This window comes from Dasypus novemcinctus, chromosome 15 (genome assembly GCF_030445035.2).
Source record: "Dasypus novemcinctus isolate mDasNov1 chromosome 15, mDasNov1.1.hap2, whole genome shotgun sequence".
NCBI classification, from domain to species: domain Eukaryota; kingdom Metazoa; phylum Chordata; class Mammalia; order Cingulata; family Dasypodidae; genus Dasypus; species Dasypus novemcinctus.
Window position 1 is genome coordinate 34,729,049 of NC_080687.1, and position 19,135 is coordinate 34,748,183.

The following is a 19,135-nucleotide window of genomic DNA, read 5'->3' on the forward strand; positions in this document are numbered from 1 at the left end:
ACAAATTATTTTTACAGAGAAAAAAATAGTGATTGATGAGGGGAAAAAAAGTTAGAAAATGCTAAATTTTGTTGTGTTTTGCCCCATAAGTTGCAGGCAATCTCTTCTTTTAGAGGTAGTATGGACAATGTCAGGGTTTGAATTCTTGCACTGCCACTAATAGCTGTGTGATCCTAAGCAACTTTTTAAGCTCTCCTTCCTTCTGCTTTTTTAAATTGGGCTTCTTCAAAATGAGGAAAATACCCACCATGAAGAGCAAATGGGTTCAAGTATAGTGCTTGCAGTGGATGGCATACAGTAAGGATTCAAAAAAATTGGCAATTTTCTATTGACAGAAATCTCATCCAGTCATAGCATGATCTTAATTAACCTTATTTAGCTTGTACTCTTGTTGTATTCAAACTCATCACTTCCTTTTTGTCTTTCTCTACTATTCACTTTTAAAACTGTGATTCCTTTAAATGATGGTGCTAGTAGAAGAGATTATAAAAATCACAGAGATACTTTATACACTACACTAATAAATATGCACCCAAACTAAAGGTCCAAAGTATAAAGACTACGAAGCAAATTTACCATTAATAAATATTTAAGGAAGACATAACCATATTACACTAAAAACAGTATATATAATAGAAATCTAATATATCAATTTTTCATGCAAAAGGAATTACGTAATTTAACAGGAAATAACAGGTTCTAACAATTACTTTTTTAACTTAAAAAACTAAATAAAAATATTTAAATTAATTTGGTATAAATAGCAAAGATATCAGTAAAACCACATTCTAAATTTTTTTTTCTTTTCTTCCCCTCATGTTTTGAAATATATATAAGCAAGTCCAGTAAAATTGGCACAAAATTACTAATGACAAGTAAGTAAAGAGGCAAATAACAGGAACTCAAAAAGAAGTAAATGTCCTTGACTTGACATGTATTACAGTAAGGTCTTAAACAGGAAGATGGAAGGGAAGGAGGAGTGGTCAGAGAAAGCTTGCTCCTACTCTTCCTCCATCAGACCTCAGCTTAACTGTCACCCTCTCAGAAAGATGTTTCCTTATCACCTAAAGAGGCCACCCACTCAGTCTTTAGCACAGTGGTTCTCAAACTTTTTGGGCTCAGAATCCCATTAGAGTCTTAAAAATTGAGGATCTCAAAGAGCTTTTGTGCAGGTGTTTTATAGCAATATATATTGTACTCAAAATAAGAAAATTCTTAAATATGTATTAATTCATTTAAGAACAAACCCATACACAATTAACAATTAAAATAGGGGAGTGGATGTGGCTCAAGTGATTGGGCTTCTGCCTACATATGGGAGGACCCTACTTACATCCCTGGGGACTCCTGGTTAAAAAAAAAAAAAGCATGCCCATGCAGTGAGCCAAATGCTCATGCAAGTACCCGCATGGCGGGCCCAGTGCCCACATAAATGAGTCATGCAGCAAGATGATGATGCAACAAAAGGGAGACAAAGGGGAGAGACAAGACAGGCACAACGGAAACCAGGCACTGAGGTGGCACAAGTGACAGGGAAACTCTCTCCACATCAGAGGCCCCTAGGATCAAATCCCAGTGAATGCTAGAGAAAAAAAAACAAGGAGAGAAGACCAAAAAAAAAAAAAAAAGATACAGAAGATCACACAGCAAATGGACACAGCAGAAAACAGCAGGGGGGAAGAGAGAAGGAAGAAAACAATTAAAATAACATTTTTATGAAAAATAAATTAGTAAGAAAAGGGACAATGTTTTACATTTTTGCAAATCTCTTTAAAGTCTGGCTTAATCGAAGACAGCTGGATTCTCATATCTGAGTCTGCATTCAATCTGTTGTGATAACAAATCATGTAACCCTGGAAAACTCCACTGCACAACTCTAAGTGAATATGAGGTAAAAAAGTTATTATGAAAATAGTTTTACTTCACAGAGACTCTCAAAAGGTTCAAGGACCCCCACCACCCAGGTGCCCCAGACCACACTAAGAACCACTGCTAACACTAATGCATTAGTAGCTCCATGAAACAAAGACTTTGTCTTGTTCACCACTGATTATAACTAGTATCTAGAACAACGTCTGGCTCCTTCACACTTGTACCAGAAAATATGTGATGAAGCTCTTAAGTAAAATAATGGTGTCTCTTCGATTGTTGTTAATAACCTTTTGAGGCACAGAGGTTGGTCCCATTTGCTAGGTGAACTCAAGTGAGTTATCGTTTGGTTTCTTACAGTTAAAAAAAAAAAAAAAGGATTATCATTTTTCTCATCCTATTATTCTAAATCATTTTCCCCAACTGTGCCAAGGGTTAACAGATACTCTGTAAGGACAAGGAATTAATGGGCCAATACAGTAATATGACAAAATCAGGACTTGATTTCTCTAATTTTTATTCTGTTATAAGCAAAATGCAACTGAAACAAAATATGATAATTTCTTGTGGCAACTAATTTGTCCTAGAGATCATTTTGTCTATTTTAATCCATGCAAACATCATAACAGAATAGCATGGTAAAAGATCTTTGAGAAATTCAGCCCTATATTATAGATACTGTTAGCAAAAGGAACATACCATAATGAAATGTAAAGCATAAATACTTTAATGGGATACCTGGGATTATGATAAGTCATTCTTTACTACTCTAGATTAAATCCTTTATTTTTAAAAAAATTTTTTTTTCTTTTAATGAAAATCTTTATCACTTCCATTTAAATCATGCCATTATGAAAACTACTTTTTTTTCCACAAAATAGACTTATTAGAGTAGTGATAAAAAAAACTTGTAACACTGATTTAAAGAGAGTGGTTACCAGAGGTTCAGAGTGGAGGGGAAGGGATAAACAGGTGGAACTTGGGCATTTTCAGGACATTGGAATTGTTTTGCATGATACTGCAATGGCAGATACAGGCCTTTATACATTTTCTCAAAACCTGTAAAATTGTCCAGTGCAAAATGTAAACCATAATGTAAGCTATGGGCCTTGGCTAATAGTTATGCTTCAATATTGGTTCATCAATTTTAACAAATGTACCACACTATTGTAAGATATTATTAATAGGGGGTAGGTTTCATGAGAATCCCCTATACTTAGATGTAGTTTTTCTTTAAAAACAAAAACGTCTTAATTGAAGAATATTTCTTCAAAACTCCAAATTAATCAGAGCTTTATCAATGAAATTTAGAGCATTACAGTCTTTAAAGATATATTAATTCCACATTTTACAATACTACTTCTTTAAAATTTTGTCATGGCTTGTCACACATTTAAAGTACAAGGCATCTAATTCTATGAAAGGATAATACAATAAATAAGACAACAGCTGACTAGTTCCATCCCCCTGAGAAACAGTGTGCATAGGAATGAGACTCTCGCACTGTTCCCCGTCTTCTGGGACTCTCTGAATTCTGAATTAAATGTTTTCTTTATATAAAGGCAAAATTCTTCTGATTCCTACCATCACAGGACACCAATTATTATAATTACATAGGAGAGTTACAATAAAAAAAATTAAAAGAAAATGGGGAAAAAATCAGAGCTAGAGCCTATTGGGAAAAAAACACAAACCTACACCTTCTGCATACATGAGAGGTATTCTAAGGCTTAGTGCAAGTGTGCTTACTGATGATGTAAAGCAGCCCTACAAGCACAGGAACTCGGAGAGAACTGTCCCATTAAGGCCATTAACAATAATGGACATTAATACTACTTTACTGGGAAACTCAAAGTATTCAAATCCAATATAATTAGTAAAAACAAACCTGGCCATGAGAGCACCAAAGTAAACAGACCTACAAACCCAAACATTGGGATATCAACTTATCTTCTCTGTCTACTTTTCTCTTAATCATGACAATACAGACAGCACAGACCATGGCTCCACAAGAGATGAGGAACCTGTTCTATCTCTTCCAGCAGTTTTTTCAGACCTAGACAGGTTTACCAGCACATCCCCTACAACCAATGATAAAATTACAACTAATAGTGTGAAAGAGTAAACTTGGTGTTTTTCAGTGTTAACTTGGAAACACTCCAGCAAGGAAAAAGGTAAAAAGTCCAGAAGTTGAAGACAAAATATTAACTTACAGCAACTTGTGTGTCTCAAAGTGCTTGATATGACAAATTTGCCAAAATCGCACAAAGGAAAAAAAAAGAGCTTATTTTTGCTACTTGAGTTGCAGTAAATTCCCCCACAATTTCTGTATGGATTCCTGTTCTTTCACAGCAGGATATGACATGTATGACAACTTAGCTTCCAATGCAAGGCTTGAGGAAGACTGCCAAATCTCCATATTACTCAACCTTACATGAGACTTTTGGGGAGTTTTTTCAGTATCAATGTTTGTGCTCTCAGGTTTTTCACTTGGAAGATCATGGCATTTCACAGAAACATATAGAGGTTAACTCAAAGAACTATTCATAGTTGTGCCTGTTGTTTTGGTAACTGACATCACACAGTTTCCTTTTAAATGTCCCCTATGGTCTAAAAACCAGTTGATGTATGTTGGAAGGGTACTTCTTTACTAACACTTTATGCTGGCTATATTTGAGTCAAGATGTGATAAATCAAGATGACTTGGGAAAAATAATGGTTTTAGATAGCATAATGTGGATTGAAGCTGCATATAACCCCAGAAAAACATATTCTTAAGTTTAATCCATCCTTGTGGGTATGAACCAATTATATGTAGGACCTTTTAATAAGGCTACTTAAGATATGGTACAACTCAATCAGGATGGGTCTGAATCCTATTATTGGAGTCCTTTATAAGGTGAATTAATTCAGAAATGAGCAAGAAAGCTACTGCCAGAGCAGCCAGAAGCCTAAAACAATGGAACCGGGAAGGGAGAGATTAGGAGACACTGTTAATGTACCTTGACAAGTCACAAGCAATGGGGCTGTCAGCCAGCCCCAGAATGCCAAAGTATTGGGGAGAAAGCACTGCCTTGACAATGCCTTGATTACAACATTTTCCTGACTTCAAAACTGTAAGCTAATAAAGTTCCATTGTTTAAGCAGAACCATTTCATGATATTTGCCTAAGCAGCCTAGAAAACTAAAATTATTTGACTTAATTTGGTGTCTATTCTATTAATATGAACACTATATTTGCCCCTAGAGAAGAGGACATGGAAGGCAACATTCAGAGAAAGATAGGAAGAAAATGATTGTATTTGCCTGTGTATTAGATAGATACATAGACAGACAGATAGTTACTCCCAATTTTACAAGGTTATTTGGGGAGAAAAATTGTCAAGCACTTTTTATTAAAAAATGTATTCAAAGAGATTTTGAAATGTTTCATAAAGGTAAGAGTCATTTATTTAAATACAGTATATTTTAAGCAACAAATCTGGTATAAGTTATACACACTATATAGGATATCCATTGATATGATACAGATAACACAAGGTTCCACTTGGCATCAGGTAAACAAGTTATTTTAGGTGGCCAGAGCTAGGTCTCCCTGCTCAAAAACATACAGGGTAATATACCAATTTAACCAAGGTACTATTTTAATAATCTTTTAGGGGGGAGGTAGCACACAATTTATACCTTGTAAGGAGCAAATGATAAAATGATAGGTGATGGGAAACAGTTGTGGCTCAATCAACTGAGCTCCCGTCTACCATATGGGAGGCCCTGGGTTCGCGTCGAAGGGCCTCCTTGTGAAGGCAAGCTGGCCCACGCACTGCGGAGAGCTGGCACAGCAAGATGACGCAACAAGGGGAGACAAGAAAACACAGAAGAACACGCAGCAAATGAACACAGAGAGCAGACAGCAAGCAAGCTGCAAGGGGGGAGGAGTAAAAAAAAAAAAAGGTGACTACCATGCACTACTCACATGCCATGGGTAGGCACATTCACCCTATTTCTTCCACAGGATAGGTACATTCACAATAATATTTCAAAAGAGAGATAATTCCCATTTTTTTACATAAAGAAACTGAGCCTTGATAGACAAATAAATTACCCAAGCTGTAACAATTCATAACAATCAAAGATGAGACCTGAAACTAGATCTCCTTGATAGGTGGACATTATAAAATATTATATATTTTATGCATTTTGTAATTGATGTAATTATTTAAGCATTTATTGAATATTTCATATTTACAAGCTTCTATTTCAAATAGAATTTGTTTTCTTTTTTTTTATTTATTTTTATTTATCTCCCCCTCTCTTTCCCCCCATAGTCTGCTCTCTGTGTTTTCTTCAGTGTCTGCTTGTATTCTCATTAGGCAGCTCCAGGAACCAATCCTGGGACCTTCCAGAGTGGGAGAGAGGCGATTACTCTCTTGAGCCACCTCAGCTCCCTGTTTGGCTACGTCTTCTTATTTTTTCTCCTCTGTGTCTCTTGTTGTGTCAGCTTGCTGCACCACTCTCTGTGTCGGCTGGCACTCCTGCATGGGGCGGCTATTCCCACACAGGGCAGCATTCCCAGGCAGAGTGGTCCTCCTGCGTGGGGTGCATGCCCACATGGGCCAGCAATCTGAGTAGGCCAGCTCCCCGCATGGGCCACCTTGCCCTCACCAAGAAGCCCTGGGCATCAAACCCTGAACCTCCTATATGGTGGATGGGAGCCCAACTGGTTGAGCAGATCCATTTCCTGCAAACAGAATTTCACAATGCATAAGCTACTAAATTAACATTCATGTAAATAATTTTTAAAATCAAATTGATTTCACAATAAAATCATTATTCAACATACATGTAATAACTACTTAAAGGCGGTACCAGGGATTGAACCCAGGACCTCATATATGGAAAGCACGTGCTCAACCAACTGAGCTACTTCCACTCCCAAGTCAATAACTTTTAAAGCAACTTTTTAAAATTGCTCACAATGAATGAACAAATTAACTACCACGTAAGAAATTTAAGAATGAAAGTCTATATATACAAAGTAATGTTTCCTTTAAGCAATAGTAAAGTATACAATCCTATAGGCATATTCACATTTTAGGAGAAAGAGTACAACTAACTCAACAACAACAAAAAAAGAATTCTTAAGAACATTTTAAAGTAACATATGTGCGTATTTGAGTACAACAGTAATCTTTCAGAAGACTCAAAGCATAAATTGTAGTAAAAGTAAGCTACAGAAATAAGACCTGACTAGAATTCCACAAATATATGGGACTTCTTAAAGGGTAAGAGAAAATATTATTCTCTTTCTACTGGTCAAGGAATTATCATGCACAAGGGATGAAGGAAAGTAAACACAGACATCCTTGACAGCAAGGGAATATTTCAAAGTCAATAGCTGAAATGCCCAGATACAAGACAGAAAAGGGAGCTTTAACGTTTACAAGTTTAATATAATCTCTAAGATAATCAGGTTAACACTGAATCCTAAATACTCTTTAATAATCACAGGCATCCCAGGACAATATAAGAAGAGCATGCTAGATTTACTGGTTTTCTACTATAGAATTATTGTGGCTCTAGCAACGGAAGAAATTATTTCATTGATGGGGAGACAGTGGACAAGGGAGTTGCTGAAGGCAGGGAGAAGGAAAAAGAGGTGTGATGTGGGGGCATTTTTGGGACTTGGAGTTGTCCTGAATGATAATTCAGGAACAGATGCAGGACATTATATACCCGGCCATTACTCACTGAATGGACTGGGAGAGAGTATAAACTACAACATAAACTATAATCCATGCTGTGTAGCTGTAGCCCTGTCCCCACAGGCGGCTATTTTTCTGGCCAACTTAGCTGATACGCCTGTGTAGCCATCAGACCACCAGGAACGGCCCCCCCTGCTATCCCTGCCCTCTCACCCCCTCTCTAGCCAATCCGTCAGCTACACGCCAACCCCTATCAGTATAAAACCTGTAGCACTTCCTCAAATAAACGGACTTGCGCACAGACCTGGTCTCCGTGGTGCCTCCTTTCCCCTGCGCCACACGTCCTCCACACCGGAGAGCCCCGGGCGCCGTCCTGCTGCAGCGCCCACCCTCCCACCGAGTGCGACCCTCCGGGCCCCTCCAGCCGCCCCCACCCCGAGGGAACTCCCGCATGCTGGCGCCCAACGTGGGGCAGTAGATCCCACCACCTTCGCAGCGCTCTCACGGTAAGGACCCCTCCCCCCCGAACCGGCCCCAGGCAGCTATGGGCGGGCGTCTATCAGCACGCCAAGCTCCGCAGGTCAGAGCACTTGCAGGCCTCTTAGACGCGAACTCTATGCAAGTCTCTCTGCGCCGCTTGCAGAAGTACTGGGACCTTCTGCTGCCCTTCAATCCGTGGCTGGCTACCTGCCACCTATGGAGCCCAGAGACCTATACGTGGCTTATCGACCGCGTGACCTCTGCTATGGAACATGAGCAAAGGCACTTTCCACCTGGCCTTCTCCCCACGCTCGTTGCCATCCGCTCGTGCCTGCTCGGCGCGCCCGCCCTGAAGGACGCTTTCCATTGCGACGCCGGTCGTGTAGGAGGCGATTCAGGCTCTCACACCAATGACGAGCCTCTGTCGGGCGATGACTCTGATCGGGAATCCCTCTCTGCTCAGATCAATAGTGCCCTTGAGGAGGACCCGCCCAAACCGGGCAGTCGCCAAGATGGCGAACTTCCTCCTTCTTCTTCGTTAGAAAAAGGGAAGTCCCGCGAGAACCCGCATCCTCTCCCGCCCGAACAGGGGGCCGCCGGCGGAAGTCGCCGCCCTCTATATCCACCCCTTTCTGCCTCGACGCCATCTTGGGGCGACCCGGAAGAGGGAGCGGCGCCATTTTATTGCCCGCCGGAAGATAGGCCTCCTCCATGTTGGAGCGAACCCACCGCTTGGGGGGAAAAGGGGGCCGAGCCACTCCCCGCCCCTCGCCCCCTGCCTATCAGTATACGGCACCACCACCTCCCCCCCCCCCAAAGTGCCCCTTGGCATCCATGGGGGGGCCTCTGTGCGGCGGCGCATCTGCCCCGCCGCCGCATCTTTACCCGTTAAATGCCAATCCCTCGCAGCAGCGCCCACAGGACTGGTACCCCTTCACCCCTGAGGAGGTCAAGACCCTTAGATGCGCTGTCAAAGAGGACGGCCTAGGCAGCCCATACGCCCAGCAGTTACTGGAGGAGCTGGGCACTCAGCTGGCCGTTCCTTATGATTGGGTGTCTCTCGGCCGCGCAATCCTCACTCCGGGACAATTCATTGACTGGAGGGCACACTTTCAAGCTGAGGCCGAAAAATGCATAGCCGAGAATGCGCGGACAGGTGTGCAAGATCCTCCGGAAGCCTACACAGGCACGGGCCGCTACTCTAACCCGGTCTGCTACCAGAATGCACCGCCCGCCTTTTGGCTCCGGCTCCAGGGAATAGCCCTGCGCTCCTTCTGCAACGCCGCTGCCACCCGACCACAGAAATTTGCCCAACTCACACAGGGCAAAGACGAGGACTTCTCTGCCTTCGTCTCGAGGGTTGTAGAGGCTTGCCAGCTCAAAGTCATGGGGGAGCAAGCTCAGCTTGCACTCGCTAGAGACCTCATCCTTGAAGGGGCCAATGCCGCCTGCAAGCAAGTAACCTCCACAATGACAGACAAAGGAGTGCATGATTGGGTCCTAGCCTGTAACAATATAGACCCGCACACTGATGCCCTGGCCAAGGCCATTGCCACAGCCCTGGCTATTTCTTCCGACTGCTTCTTCTCTATCCCACTTCATGCGTGCGACTACCCTCGGTTCCCCTTCAAGGTTCCGACAGTCAATCACCAAGGCGCAGCACGCCGCTTTCAGTGGAAAGTGCTTCCGCAAGGGATGCGCAATAGCCCAGCCATCTGTCAGCTGTATGTTGACCGCGCTATCACTCCACTGCGCCAACGAGCGTTCATCATCCACTACATGGACGATGTGCTCATTGCCCATGAAGATAGAGAAGTGCTGCTAGAGACTGTCTCCAGCCTCCTCGGTCTCCTTGCTCAACTTGGCCTCCACGTCCAGCCCGACAAAGTGCGCCTGCAAGTTCCATTCAGCTTCTTGGGATTCCAAGTCAACCGGACTATCACTCCTCTAGCGCCGCAGCTAAACCTGCCCCCGAAGCTCTCTCTCACTGAGCTCCAACAACTCTGCGGGTACATCAACTGGCTCCGGCCAGCTCTGCCCATTACCACGGCACAACTCCAGCCCCTGTATGAACTGCTGCAGTCAAGGGGCTCGCCTCCGCAAGCCGTCACTCGAAAGATTTGGATCACCCCGGCTGCTCGGGGTGCAGTAGAAGCCGTCAATCAAGCGCTAGAAAACTGCCAACTTCAGCGGCATGACCCCGCCAGGCCTATCCAAGCCCTCGTCCTCCCTACGCGAGGGACACCTACTGGGGTTCTCTGGCAAGACGGGCCCTTGCTCTGGCTTCATACCACCAAAAGCAAGCTCCCAAAAATCTGCCCGTTCACCAGCGTCTGGATTTCGTTGGCGACAGACCTTGTATACCAATGCATGCACACGTACGGCACCCAGCCCGCCTGTCTCATCTGGCCATTTAGTGCAAAGTCCACCACCGACTTGTTGCAGTACGACGCCGACATGCAAGTGCTCGCAGAAGTCTTCCGCAGCTCCTACGACAATCACTTCCCGCAGCACTGGCTCCTCCAGGGCATCTCCCGGCTCCCCTTCTCCTCCCTCCTTCACCCCTTCCCCTCCAGGAGGCCGCTGCCCCACGCCAAAACCATTTTCACCGATGCCTGCAAAGCCAGATATGCCGCCGTCGTCTACACCCCAGAAGCCGATGAGCCGCGAGTCCTCATGTACGCCAACGCCCACTCCGTTCAGGTTGGCGAACTTCTCGCAGTCATCGTCGCCCTTCAGACATGTGCAGACCGACCTGTCAACATCTTTACCGACAGTCTCTACACCCTGCAAGTGTGCCACGCCCTTGCGTTCGCCACTTTCTTTCCAACAGACTCAGCCATCGATGTGGCCCTTCAGACCCTCCAGGGTCTGCTTGAGGCAAGGGCGCCTCCCTGGTTCATCTCTCACATAAGAAGCCACACCCGCCTGCCGGGTCCTTTGGCCGAAGGAAATCACACAGCCAACCAGGCAGTGCAAGCGGACTCCGCCTTGCTAGCTGTCTTCGCCAGCAACCCGTCGCCTGCGCCCCCTGGCGACATGATCAACCAGGCCAAACTTCTTCATTCGCGATTTCACTTCTCAGCAAGGTCCATCCATCGACTCTTTCCAGACCTTCCTATCCAGACGTGCAAACACCTGGTGCGCTCCTGCTGCACCTGCGCGCCACTCTTGCCTCTTGGGCCCCTTCAAGCACAAGGGGTCAACCCCCGTGGGCTTCGCCCCAACTCCCGTTGGCAGATGGACGTGACCCATGTCTCGTCCTTCGGACGGCTCAAATACGTGCATGTCGCAGTGGACACCTTCTCACACCTGTGCTACGCCGTTCCGCTGCCAGGGGAGACCGCCAAGCATGCTGTTCGAGCGCTGTGACAAGCCATCCTCTTCATAGGCGTTCCATGGGACCTCAAAACAGACAATGGGCCAGCTTACCGAAGCACCGCCTTCGCAAGTTTCTTACAGCTCTACATTTCCCACCACTTCGGACTTCCGCACAACCCGCAAGGACAAGGCATCGTGGAGCGCACCAATCAGCAACTGAAGATTCTAATTCAAAAGGAGAAGGAAATTCACCCATTCAAGACACCCGGCGATGTTGTCACCTCCTGCCTTATTCACATCAACCTCTTGTCCTTTGACAGTAACGGGTTGTCCCCAATACACAAACATTGGGGCCCTTCATACCAACCAACCCAAGCTCCTTTAGTCCGTTGGAAAGATCCCAAAACTAACACTTGGTTAGGGCCTGCCCCCCTCCTTGCCCAAGGAAGGGGTTTTGCTTGTGTCTTTCCAGATTCGGAACCTCAACCCGTGTGGATTCCAGGGCGACTAATCCGGCCTGTAAAAGAAGACCCAACTCCACCCACAGAAAACGGTGACGATGCCTGATCAAGATGGAAGACGTCTGCTGCTCACTCTCGGGGGCCTGCTGTGTCTCTGTGGGCCTCTTCTGGGGCATGCAGTCCAATTGTGGGCTGCTGTCCAGCACCCTCCAGGCTTTCTGTATTTAATGCCGGAAAGCCCCTCTTTCTCCAAACTTTTCCTCTCTAACTGCTCGTTGGGCCTGCCCTGCGCACCCAACGTAGTCCCCTTCCCTCTCTCGCTCCCTTCTACCATCCCCCTGTTCCCCTTTGCCCAGCAACTGTTCGCCCCCCCACCTGGCTCTCCAACCTCGCTTGGCCTGAGTGCACCTCAGCTGTCCGCGGCTATGGAATCCCCCACAACAGTTCCTCCACTAGCCTTTGGGTCAGCCCCCTTGCCTCTGCAGGAGCCATGCCCAACGCCACCTGGGGATGGAGGAGAGACCCTCGGCAGCATCTTAGAACAGCCTTTGGTCAACAGTATTTTTGCGGTACCTCTGCCTGTTTTGACATTACTGCCTTTCTTTGTCAGCCTAACTGTACAGTCCAAAACGGCACATGGTCACTCCCCGTCAACACCTCCTGGGAGGCGGAGGGGGCTCTCCAACATCTAGTACACAACTCCACCCTCTACCAGCCCCAAATTACCGTTTCCCCCCCCCATGCCTTCCTTACCTGTCTCGATCTAGACAACCTTACCACCTGCAATATTTCTAACTATTGGAGCCCCTTGCACCCCTACGCTTTCCTAATATTACGCCCTCCAGTTGCTTGGATTCCTATAGAAGTCAACGATTGGGCCGGACCAGTTCTCGATCCATGCCAGTTCTCGCAAACGTCTCACCCCTCACAGCTGCCAGAAGAGAGACTTCAGCCTCTCCACCATCATTGCCCTCGTCTTCATCATAGCTCTTGCCGCAGCCACCACGGCCGCTGTTGCACTCACGCAAACCACCCTCACAGTCGCGGCCCTTGAAAATATCACTGCTACCACTCAGCAGGCCCTAAGCAAAAATCACGAGCTCCACGGCCTGCATCATGCGGCAATCCTCAATCTGCAGCAACAAATTGACCTACTGGCACTCGAACTGGCAGGACTGTGGAGTGTAGCAACTTCCCACTGTGATGGCCGGTACCCCTCGTCGTCAATCTGCATCACCCCTTTCCCCGTTAATAACTCCAGGGGCCCGCTCCGCCAGTGGATCCTCTCCTCCTACAATAACACCTACCTTAACCTCCCCGCTGCGCTGCAAAGCGACATCGATGCTCTCAGCACTATTACCTTCCCCCACCTAAACCCCTCCCTACTAACTGATGTAGTCCAAAAGCTCATGTCCTTCTTCCGCCCTTCCTCCCTCATAGCCTACGGCGTAATCGGCCTTGGGGGCCTTCTCCTGGTAACTGTCGTTTGGTGCCTCTTCTGCTGCCTGCCGCGAGCCACTGAGAAGAAACAAGCCGCCCTAGCTGCTGCCATTTTAGAGCTAGCCAATAAAAAAGAAGGGGCAAATGTAGCCCTGTCCCCGCAGGCAGCTATTTTTCTGGCCAACTTAGCTGATACGCCTGTGTAGCCATCAGACCGCCAGGAACGGCCCCCCCTGCTATCCCCGCCCTCTCACCCCCTCTCTAGCCAATCCGTCAGCTACACGCCAACCCCTATCAGTATAAAACCTGTAGCACTTCCTCAAATAAACGGACTTGCGCACAGACCTGGTCTCCGTGGTGCCTCCTTTCCCCTGCGCCGCGCGTCCTCCACACCGGAGAGCCCCGGGCGCCGTCCTGCTGCGGTGCCCACCCTCCCGCTGAGTGCGACCCTCCGGGCCCCTCCAGCCGCCCCCCGCCCCGAGGGAACTCCCGCATGTAGCAATGCTCCAAAATGTACTCATCAAATGCAATGAATGTACTACACTACTGAAAGAAGTTGTCACTGTGGGAGAACTGGGGGTGTGGGGAGTGGGTATATGTGAACCTCATATTTTTTAATGTAACATTTTGTATAATTGATGTATCTTTTTAAAAAAAAGATAATTAAAAAAATGAAAAAAATAAAATTATGCACCAAAAAAAAAAAAAAAAACACATGCTTCCTCTGGGCTTAAAGCATTTCTTAATATTCATTTTTCATGGAAAATTTCAAACAATCAAAAGTTGACAGAACAGTTTAACAAATCCCCATGTATCCATCACAGAGATTCAATTATTTTAAAACTGACTTTACATTTCTACAGGACTGTAAACAAGTTAGCCATCCTAATATCATGCCATTATGTTATCAATAATGTCAAACATTCAGTGAATACATTCAGTACTAACGCAATATACTATCACTTGTACATATAATACAAATACATAACTCGTTTTCTTGATATATTCAATATATTTTATATAAATTATGGTACTCTAATTAGCAAAAGCATATCTAATGGCTGCCATGCATCAAAACATTTCCTGATCAATAAAATACACTGGATAACAAATATATCACATTATTTTTATCATGTGATATAGTCTCATTTCTCACAACACATGTATTCAACAACCAACAAGCATACAACGGAGTAAATAAAAATTAAGAAACAACATCCATGTGCACACATGCAGAGATACACACATGTACTACACCAGTATGTTGTGAAGTGTAGACACACAAAAAGAACACTCTTCAGGTAGGAAATTAGCATATCACATACTGTGCTTCAATATGGTACCTCAGTAACTTTGAAACAATATCGCTAGATAAGGTATAAAGTATAAAAAAAAAATCCCATCAATCATCATTTCTGCCTCTCTGTATACTGTTAAAAAGCATGCACTTACAAATTCAATTTTATTTTTTTAAAAGATTTTATTTCTCACCCCACTTCCCCTCCCCCGCCATATTGTTTGCACTTACTCTCTTTCTGGAGTCTGCTCGTTGTGCGTGCATCTTCTTTTTTTTAGGAGGCATGGGGAACTGAATCTGCGAACCTTCCATGTGGGAGGGAGGCGCCCAAAGGCTTGAGCCACCTCTACTCCCCAAGTTTAATTTTAGAATGTATTGGGGGGTTGGGGGGGACAACAAGAAACATTAACTATATGTCACAGTGACAAACATTCTCTCATTTTATCCAACAAAATCCTCATGAATATATTAATTTCACACAGAAAAAAAAATCTTTCCTACAGAATTCTAGGTTTAGAGGTTACATACAAACTGAAAATAGCATTATAGGGAAGCAGCTGTGGTTCAAGCAGTTGGGCTCCTGTCTACCATATGGGAGGCCATGGGTTCACGTCGCGGGCCCTCCTTGTGAAGGCAGGCTCACCTGTACACTGCAGAGGGCTGCCGAGGCAACAAGCTCTGCGGAGAGCCGACTCAGCAAGGTGATGCAACAAAAAAAGAAGACAAGCAAAAACACAGACAAGCGCACAGCAAATGGACACAGAGAGCAGAAAGCCAGCAAGCTGCAAGGGGGGAGGGGAAATAAAAAAAAATTTAAAAAATAGCATTATAGCATAAAATTAATGCCAGGCTTCTCAAAATGTCTTTCCTACATTTATTTCCAGAATTCCACATTTTAATTCAGTAATCACTCTTATCTAAATATAGTTCCCATGTATTGAAAGCCTGAAAGGTCAGCAAAAGAATTAAAAAACATAATTTCAGCCTTCTGTTTGCATAGTTTGAGAGACAATCAAAATCTGCATATATTGGTGAGCAGATGTAGCTCAGTGGTTGAGTGTCCGCTTCCCATGTACAAGATCCTGGTTTAATTCCCAGTATTTCCTTTAAAACAAACAAACAAAAAACCCACTACGTATTAATATATTGTCTAAAGCAAACAAATAAAAAACACCAGTTAGTGCAAAACAACATATGCTTTTCTTTCAACATACATAAAGGAGATAGGGCAAAACACCTAAAGTATCTAATTTGAATCTTCTAGTCAATGACTTGAAGAAAATAAAAAGTAACTGAAAATTTAAATTTCATTATTTTCATTTTAAAAACAATTTTTGAACTATATCATTCACACATGAACACACATACATAATAAGTATTAATATATAGTAAAAGTTGTGAAGTTATAAAACTAACATGCATAACAGGGTTCCCATGTATCACCCCACAACCAATACCTTGCACTGTTGTGAAACAAGTTACAAATTATGAAAAATCATCATCAAAGTAATACTACTCGTTGGAGTTCATTTCTTACACTTGGTGTATTTTTCCCCCAACCCACTCTATTATTTTTTTGTTCATAAACCACACAATTTATCCAAAGTATATATTTAGTTCATAATAACAAAATCATACATTTGTTTCCATCTTTTGGCAATTGTGAAAAAGGCCATATTTACACATCGGTGTACAGATGTCTGTTCATGTACCACTCTCAGATCTTCTGGGTATGTAAATTTTAGTGGTATTGCCAGGTCACAAGGAAGATCTATATCTATTAATAACTTCCTCAGGAACTGCCAAACAGACTTCCACAGTGGCTGTACCATTCCTACCAACACTGGATAAGCCATTTCTCTCTCTCCACATCATCTCCAACATTTGTAGTTTTCTGTTTTGTTAATAGTGGCCATTCTAATAGGTGTGAAATGATATCTCATTTTAGTTTTGATCTGCATTCCATAATAGCCAGTGATGTTGAAACATTTTTTCATGTGCCTTTTCACCATTTGTTAATACTTCTTTAGAAAAATGCCTATTTGGGTTTTTTACCCATTTGTAATCAGGTCATTTGTCTTTTTATTGTCGAGTGTAGAATCTCTTTATATATCATGGATATTAGACTGTATTAGAAGTATGACTTCCCAATGTTTTCTCCCATTGAGTAGGCTGCCTTTTTACCCTTTGCAGTGCAGCAGTGTTTAATTTTGAGGAGGTCACAAATATTTGTTTTCCCTTTTGTTGCTCAAGCTTTGGGTATAAAATTTAAGAGACCCATACCTACTACAAGGTCTTGGAGATGTTTCCCTACATTACCTTCCAGGAGTTTTAAGGCCGTTATGTTTAAGTCTTTAATCCATTTTGAGTTGATTCTTATAAAGCAAGTGAGACAGGACTCCTCTTTCATTCTTTTTGGTTATGGATATCCAGTTCTCCCAGCACCACTTGTTGAAGAGACTATTCTGTCTCAGAAAGGTGAACTTGGTAGGCTTATCAAAAATCAGCCATAAAGGTATATGCTATTTCTGAACTCTCAATTCAATTCCATTGGTCAATGGGTCTATCTTCATGCCAATATCATGCTGTTTTGACAACTGTACTTTATAATATACCTCAGTGTCAGGAACCAACTTCTCTCTTCTTTTTTAAGATGTTATTGGCTATTCAGGACCCCTTTGCACTCCAAATAAATTTGGTAATTGACCTTTCTACTTCTGTAAAGTAAGTTGTTGGAATTTTTATTGGGACTGTGCTGAACCTATAAATCTACCCAAACAGTGATTCATTTTATAATTGAAACATACCCCAATTGCTGCACAGTCGGTAAATACTTTTGCTTCTAAATTATTTCATCAAGTTTAACAGAAGAATCAAGGTTGACATTATATTTAACACTGAACAGAAATGCCAACATATAAAAACATTCATCTTTCTACCAGGTGCTTTTGGTTAAAAGCAAAAATTTAAAAATAAAACAAAAACCAGAAAATAAAAGTAAAATAAGAAATAAAATAAAACTTAAAAATATAAATAATTTTAAAATAAAATAAAAATTTTAAAAATAAAATAAAATATCATAAAGTCTAAAGTTAATAATGGCTTAAAACTGTGGAATGCCACACAAAAGAAATCCAAAATTAGCTCAACGGTGGCTCAATTACATCAATGAGGCTCTGATTCTTTGAATGAGGTGAATGTCCATTATAGTAACAACATGGCTGTGCAAATTCAAGGGCTCACATGCAGAATCCATAACATCCAACAGAAGAGAATAACTCTTTCTTCATGTATGTCTATATCCGAGTGAAAAGAAACTCTTTCTTGGAAACTCTTCACTTGTGATTCCCCAAACTTCAGCATATGCTTACTTCTAATCACCAGCTAGGAAAAGGTTGCTACCATGATTGGCTTTCACTAATCAGGATTTACCATGTGGCTGAAAGAGTTCACTGAGAAGAAACCTGCCCTAAAACAAACACTAAAGGCTGAAAGGAGAACACAGAAGAGAGAGGCTTGGATGAGAGTGCAGAAATGAAAATTATCCGGAAAGGTAACTGAAAGGGTAAAGAGAGGGATGAAAATATGATGACATATAAAAGCCAAAGGATAAAATGGCACAAGTACATACTGTTCCTGAAGGCCTCACTCACATGGCAGGGACAAAATGATGGCTCTCTTACTGTTTCTGCTTCCAGTTCTCAGCTTTTATAAGAACTTACCAAGAGGGCAGAGACCCACCCTGAGTCACACCCCACAGATGTAGTCCAATCAAAAGCCCCAAAGCAATCTAATCAAACTGATCTAATTAAAAGGTCCCTTAATGCAATCAAAGGGCCCCACACCTACTGTAATGGGTTAGTTGAAGAACATGACCTTTTCTGGAATTTACAAAAAAAAAAAAGGCCACATATAGCTAAACTAATATAGGACAAAATGGCCTTTAAATTCAAAGCTGTTATAAGGCACAAAAAAAGGGTACTTTATATATATTAATGAAGAAAAATATCATAAATATTTATGTATCCCAAATACATGAGGCACACACTACCAAAACTGAGGGGAGAAATAGGCATCACTACATTAACAGTTGTAGACATCAATGCACTACTCTCATCAATAGAACATCTAGAGAGAGGATCAATAAGGAAACATTTGAATAATATAAATGAACTAGACCTAACAGACATATACAGAACACTGCACATATACACAGCAGCATATACATTCTTGTCAAGTGCTCACAGATTATTCTCCAGGACATACCACATGCTGGGTCACAAAACATTTCTCAAATTTTTAAAGACTGAAATTATGCAAAGAATTTTTTTCTGACCATAATGGAATGAACGTGGAAATCAGTAATATGCAGAGAAATGGAAAATTAACAAATAAATGGAAGTTAAACAATGAATGGGTGAAAGAAGAAACTGCAAGAAAAATCAGTAAATATCTCAAGAGGAAATGAAAGTGGAACACAACGTATCAAAACTGAAGAGAAAGTTAAAATCAAACACCTAGCTGTAGTCCTGGAGAAACTAGAAAAAGAACAGCCAACTAATTCC

General features: G+C 42.9%; 1 protein-coding gene and 1 pseudogene across 5 annotated transcripts in view; both read right to left on the reverse strand.

Moving 5' to 3' along the window:
* PCCA (propionyl-CoA carboxylase subunit alpha) overlaps window positions 1-19,135 on the reverse strand; it is a 537,919-nt gene that overhangs the window by 408,039 nt on the left and 110,745 nt on the right. The window lies entirely within an intron of this gene.
* On the reverse strand, window positions 3,226-4,604 carry LOC139436579 (solute carrier family 35 member F5-like; annotated as a pseudogene).